Source organism: Macrobrachium rosenbergii, chromosome 1, assembly GCF_040412425.1.
Source record: "Macrobrachium rosenbergii isolate ZJJX-2024 chromosome 1, ASM4041242v1, whole genome shotgun sequence".
Classification (NCBI taxonomy): domain Eukaryota; kingdom Metazoa; phylum Arthropoda; class Malacostraca; order Decapoda; family Palaemonidae; genus Macrobrachium; species Macrobrachium rosenbergii.
In genome coordinates, this window is record NC_089741.1 from 70061024 (window position 1) to 70068785 (window position 7762).

Consider the following 7762-nt stretch of genomic DNA (forward strand, 5'->3'; position numbering starts at 1 on the left):
AGAAAGGTGACGTCACTCCCAGCAAACGTTTAGAACGCAACCGGGACATGTTACTCTTTCTCTCAAAGCGGCATACGTGATCAGAGCCATGCATATAACTTTGTGGAATCACTCGTATTCTTTTTGTATGGGACAAGTCTTTTACAGAAATCTTTACATGATCGAAACATACTGCAATCGACTAATTATGATCGACGTGTTTTATAAACAAGATGAAAAAGTGAGTTGATTTCCTGAACGAATTGGCAATTGTTATTCCAAACTGTCCTCACGTTAACCCAAAATAAAGCGCTCTCTCTTATCTCAACTGAGGACAACCGAAGAGAAACAAGTCTTCGCTGAACACACACACGTTGCTCATACTACGTTACTACTAAAAATTGTATTATCAATTCTAAATTACGCTATTAAGTTATTTAAATCATTAGTTCTTTTGAGATCTGTTATGATATTTCAATAATTATAACCATTACACATAATATATAATAAATAAAAGAGTAATATATATCAGAATTATAGGAGGATATATGCATTACAAGGGAACATCATGAATATATATATATATATATATATATATATATATATATATATATATATATATATATATATATATATATATATATATATACACACACACACACACACACACACACACACACACACACATATATATATATATATATATATATATATATATATATATATATATATATATATATATATATATATATATATATATATATATATATATATATATATATATATATGGATAGATAGATAATAGCTACTAATGACTTACTAGATTACGATTTTGAGATGAACATTATAGCTATAAATGGGTATATATATGAAGGTATATCCTGGTGTTTTAATTTTTATATATTTAAGAATGCTTATAGATATCAATTACAGATTGAAAATGATTCGATTTTCCACAGACTCAAGTGTTTTAATTTTTTGCTTTAAGAATGCTTATCTATCAATTACAGATGTGAAAAGAAATAGGCTTAAAGAAATTGAAATAAGATATTTTAAGATTGGTATTCTGCCAGTAACGGGTATAAACGCAGTTAACAAAGGTTTTGCCAAGACACAAAGAGCTCAATTTCAAAAGAATCTGTGCTCTTGGAGGACTTCTCTTCTTAAATTTCTTCCTTTGTTATGTTAAGGCTTAGACTTCTGTCATTCACTTAGCTGAAAGTATATGCTAGGCTAAAAAAAATAAAAATCCAACAAGCAATTTGTTTTTCAATTACTCATAGCATAATTGATAATGGTATAATGATGCCTACATCTAACTAAGAACGCAAGTCTAACAGAGAACCAGCTTCCATGCCCTCTGTGGTATTTTCTTGTAAACATTTTGAGGATAGAGTCAATGAAACTTTATAACACCAGTACGAAAAAGACTGATGAGACGTCCCTATTTGGAAATTATTTTGTAGAATAAATTAGCAACGTCAAGCAAGTTAGTTTGCTTATTTTTTTTTTTACTTTTTCATCAAAACATAATCATCGCACAAGGGATTCCTGACAGACATATATGCAAAATAGAAATCAACAAAAAGCGAGAATGAGAGGGGGATTAAAGTGTTATGTACTGTATACCAACAGTAATAATTTATATCTAATCATTAAGTAGCTTTGTACATAAAATTCTATATTGGTCTCACAGCAATGAATATTCCTATATACTCGACTTACATTCTCATCGACAATCCCAACGAACAAACTTACTAGATTATTAATTTGACGTCGACATGCATCCACAAAATCTGTTTTAAACAATTATTATAGTAGACATTGTTATTTCCTTTCCACCATGAAGAGGCAAATAAGCAAAAGGCTATCTTAAGCTAATCTTTAGGGTGCAATTGGCGACCCCCCCAAAAAAAAATAATAATTTAGCTTCATGAAATACAACTGAGCTTTACTAACGCAAATGAATCATAAAAGAAATTGCCTAATATGTGTAGACTATACGTGTACAATTCTAAAATTTACAAAAGTAAATTACTTAATAGCCATTGCTAAGACTAGGGCGAAAAATTGCAGAAGCTAATAATAATAATAATAATAATAATAATAATAATAATAATAATAATAATAATAATAATAATAATAATAATAATAATAATAATAATATCGTCAATCCATTAAAGTAGAAAGTCGGAGACTATCTATTCGGTTATAATTTCACCCATTCACTGAACCGTTTATATTTTTCGCAACACTGTTTATCTTCATGTACTTTGAGATAAACCCCATCCATAATTATTGTGGCTTAGTTAGATTTCCAATTATAGCTAATCACCAGGATGCCTGTTAACTAGCATCTATACTGGCTGTTGAGTATGCTCAGACGAAACAGCCTTTTTTTTTTGTTGTTATACAGAGAGAGAGAAAGGTGATATTTTTAAAAAATTTGAATAGACTCTTACAAGGAACAGGTTACCGCTAAGCCATTCTGTCAGGTGAGTAAAAAAAAAAAAAAAAAACGTAAATACATAGATATGTGCATGGAACGTACATTCATACAGACAATTCTTTCTTGGTGATATGCCCTGCTGAAATTCCGACATCAGTTTACTTGTCAGCCTATGAATATCACGTTAGGGAAGCTGACAAATCAGCTTCCAAGCGCTCATCATTCCAGCCCAGTGAATAATTTCAGAGGCAAGGCAGTTGGACCGAATGCAAACACGTTAAGAGAAAGCCTTTGGACTAGCGGTGACATTACCATTTGCCCTCTCTCTCTCTCTCTCTCTCTCTCTCTCTCTCTCTCTCTCTCTCTCTCTCTCTCTCTCTCTCTCTCTCTATATATATATATATATATATATATATATATATATATATATATATATATATATATATATATATATATATATATATATATATATATATATATATTGTATAGAGAAAGAAAACAATGGGGGCTCGAAATATATTTTAAATCTAAAATACGCTCTAAAAGTAAATTTGATATTTTGTGAAATTAAATTGCAGGCAAGGTAATATTATTACTTATTTATTCAGAATTTCATCATATTTTCGAATAGCCACCTTGAGTAAACAAACGAAGCCGTGTCAAATAACGGACATATTTCATGTAACTTCATTGATCAAAAGGCCAAATCTTTTCCTTTTATTTTGCCGGGGTTTCTGCCAGATCAAGAACTAAGTCTCCTGCTAGTGGCGTAATTAATATGAAGAAATGTACATATATTCAGTAGAAAAGTACATAAATGACATGGGTAAATCTTGAAGTTGTTTGATATTTCTATACGTTTCAAATATCATGCTTATATTTACATGATCATAAACCGTGATATGTGCGCAAGAGCACAGATTATTTCGTAGCCATGATAACTTGAAAAAGATACCGAAAAGAAACCAGTTTGCGTTTCTCTCGTACTTTGGGAAGGAAAGTTCACAGAATTCGTGAAGTGCTTCACACAGAAGGCCAATAGCACTTTTGAGAGACTTCCTTTTGTGCAAGGTTTTATTCAAGCACGAGGCAGGTTAGAAAGATGTTTTGGTAACTGCTGAAAGGAAGGTAAGGGAAAACTCAGGATTTAACATTCGACAGTTTTGAAACTGGACATTCATGTATTAACTATCCACAAAGAGTAAGTAGTTATAAAACTACATCTGTCAAACACAAGAATCACGAGAGAGAGAGAGAGAGAGAGAGAGAGAGAGAGAGAGAGAGAGAGAGAGAGAGAGAGAGTACCAAAAGAATTACAGTATGATAGTGTCAATCCTCCGAGGATGGAGGATTACGTAGTCGATGCCCTTACCCGCATGGATCAAGTTATTAATTGTTATTGTTGTTGAAAGCAAATACAATCAATGCTACCTGTGGAACTGTGAACGAAGTGCCAGCTCTAGGCAGGTTTTCTCTCTGTATTGGGATTGTTGAAATGGTCAGTTGCCTCCCATCCTGGCTCATCTGGGAGAATATCCAAGAACTTGTCTAATTGTCTTTCAAATTTGTGCACTGGCTGGTTATTGATGACTGAAGTGCAGCGAGCGATCACGGCAGTGTAGGTTGGAACTTAGAGCATCTAACAAATTTAAAATTGTGGTTGAAATGAAAAACAAAGTTTTCTAGTATCGATGGGCGTTAAGGTAAATCTGGAACAAAGACAACTTTGATTTTGTAGAGGTCCAAATTTCTGATGGAATCAATTTAGTTTTATAACTTTGCCAATATATGGAAGGTCTTGCAAGATTTCAGGATTATGATTATCTGTAGTTCTTAGACTGGAAAGACAACATTGGTGAGGTAGCAGCTGGTATTGGTTTATTCATCGTCACTCACTGTCAAAATAGGTAGACTAATTTGCTGCCAAGTTTCAGCTTTCTTTATCATGACTCTGATTTACCAACTGAGATACCTTAGATCTCAAGTGGATGAATACATAATTGTTAGGCGGGAAGAGATCTTTATTTGCTTGATGTTTTACAATATTATTTTCCTGAAGATTAAATCGGATACCTTTGAAAAGTTGGGTGTTTGAGATATTGTTGGGAAAAGCTAAAGATTGCTTTCATTCACGGTTTAATGATGATATGTTTGGAGTGGTTAATGACTTTTTTCATGATTTGCGAAGAGGTTAATTCCGGCAGCTAAGTAAATTCTGAGGATGACAAATTCCCAATCACCTACAAACACCGCTTCAAGACAAAATACTGTATTAGTTATATCTTCTGTACAGCAGCGTAATATCTTTATATGAGGAGCCATTTAATATAATTTTTTCAAATTGAAGTACACCTAATTTTTAGGTCAGAGAAATTTACTTGAACAATTTATTCCAACTTGAATATTAGATCGGTGTACTTGTAATGACCTGATACTACCCTGTTATCAAGACTTTGAATCAGTCTATATTTCTTTTTCTTTTCAGGCAAGCTTCTCAGGGATAAGAAAAAATTATTCACGTTTCTTTCCATTTATCTATTCTAGTCGACGGACCGTTTCCTTGCTCATCGGCGACGTCTTCAGGACTAAATTACAAATGGACATACAAGGTTTTCATTGCCATATGCGGACTTTGCTGCTACGCCTAAAGTTTAAACATGGCGTCTTTGGGGAGCTGAATTTATATTGGTCGGCAAGTCCGTCGACCAGAATTAGTAATTGGAAAGAAACGTGAATAATTTTTTCTTATTCCTGAGAAGATTGCCAAAAAAAGAAAAAGAAGTGTTGACTAAATCAAAGTCTTGATAAAAAAAGATAGTATCTGTGAACAATGCATGAAAAGGAACCGTCATCCAAATATCGTAACGATAATAGCCTACACCTCGTGGCAAAGAGTTCGGTAAATATTTTCTTTAAAAAAACTCCTCATATAAAACTCTAAGTAACTGGAGAGAGAGAGAGAGAGAGAGAGAGAGAGAGAGAGAGAGAGAGAGAGAGAGAGAGAGAGGAGGAAAGCGATGAATTTCAGGTTGTGTCTTCCCCTTTTACGACATTAACGGTTTTGGTTGCACAGAGGAGGAACATTGTATACGAGTTAAATTTTCCACATCGCAGGCATATAGGAGGCATAAGTCGCATATGTTACGACAAATCCCAAGGCTAAGGAGAGTTCATTCCCTTCCAAATAACATGAGAACAAACGTCAGTCTAATTTGGTTTCCATGATATTTTCTTAATTTTTTACTCTTGTGCAACCAGTAATAAGGTTAGAAATGGTAAAATTTTTTTTTTATTATTTTCTGGGAGAATCTTTTTTTCAGTAAAATGCACATGGGATTCATCAGACTTCTTGTATGGTATCATGCTAAAAACTTTTGTAAATTTCCAAAGGTAGAAAAATCAGGACAGCAGTTACCTCCGCCTTCATAATTCCACGGCTGGCTTTCGTTCACATCACCTTCGAAAAATTAACCACCTCATAAACCTATGCAAAAAGACTTGACACTAGTACATCGAACCCATTACACGTTGCACCTTTCACCTGTATCTTTCAAGCATTCTTGAGAGCCTAGATACTAAAGGGTTTACCTCTATATTATCTCTTTCATTCGACCCTCCCAGCGCATTTTCGATCTTCGTCTCCTTCCAGTCTTCGTTTCTTAAGTCAAATCATAGCAATTTCCATCATTTGTTAACCACATATGCATGAATACACACACACACACACACACACATACACACGCGCACACACACACACACACACACACACACACACACACATATATATATATATATATATATATATATATATATATATATATATATATATATATATATATATATATATATATACATACACACACACACACACACACATATATATATATCTTCTTCTTCTTCTTCTTTTAACGTGCTTTATATATATATATATATATATATATATATATATATATATATATATATATATATATATATATATATATATATATATATATATATTACACATTACCACAGGGTGAAAAATAAGAGACGGGTTATAGGTCCTGATAGGTTTCGACTTTATTTCCAAGCCATTGAAGAATGATTGGTACAGAGTATTAGAAGTCACAGATATCTATACTACAGGGACAGTACTGACAAACATACAAAACCGTTAGACTACATATCTACCCACAAGCCTGTGTCAAGGTAGGTGTGGCCTTCAAAACTCATTTGGTTAAAATCACAATATACTCATCGGGGACAGTACTGATAAACATACCGACCATAGGCAACATCAGATTCACACCTAACGGGCGTCAGGGAGGTGGGGTTTGGAAAACTCATTATCACTGGTGACCCCATACCGTGTTTACAAATATGATAATCTTATTCCCATATATCTCTACTGCCTACCTTAAAATTTAAACAATTTACAAATGTCTTTTGATATTAAAGGATCAAGTTTATACATCCTTGACTGATATTCATTTCATGGCAGTCACTTTCTTTTATAAGGCTGGATTCAATGATATTCCTTTCCAGTGCGTTATTAGAATATACAATCCTTTTTGCCCCTTCCCAGATGATAGCATGATTGTTCTCACTAACATGTACAAAAATACCACTGCTCCCATGTGCATATCTCACACATTTTTTATGCTGTTCTATTCTCTTTTCCAGTGCTTTACCCGTTTGGTCAATATAAAAGTTGTCAAGACTTACATGGAATTTTATATACACACCCTTTAGTATTGTCGGGGGAGTTCTTGATAAGTACATGTTTCTTTGTTTTATTGTTCTTAAATGTGACATTAACACCAAAATTCTTAAAAAGGTGGGGGATATCTTTCATATCATTGTCATAGAGCAGTACAAGCAAATTTTTTGTGTTGTAAGGTTCTTTTTCGTTTTGATGCATGGTCTTTTTTTGCCGCTTCTAATGCATTAATACATTGTCAGGATATTTTAGTTTTTTTGCCTGTATTCCTAATCTTATCTATTTCCTCATCAATATATTCAGGGCTACATACACGTAATGCTCTTAAAATCATAGGTAAAAAACTGATTTTTTTAACTTTATTGCTTTGTCCGGATTAGAAATACACATAGGAAGAAATATTGGTAGTTTTTTTCTATACACACTATACTCGTATATAAACTCATTACTATTTCTTCGTATGAGGACATCCAAAAAGGGTAGGCACCCTTCATTTTCCATTCCCGCAGGAAATTTAATTGATGGTACTAATTGATGTAGCTTGGCAAAAAATGTTATTTACATCTTCGTTCCCTGACCATACACAAATTATGTCGTCAACATACCTAAACCATGTTACTATGCATGGAATTGTG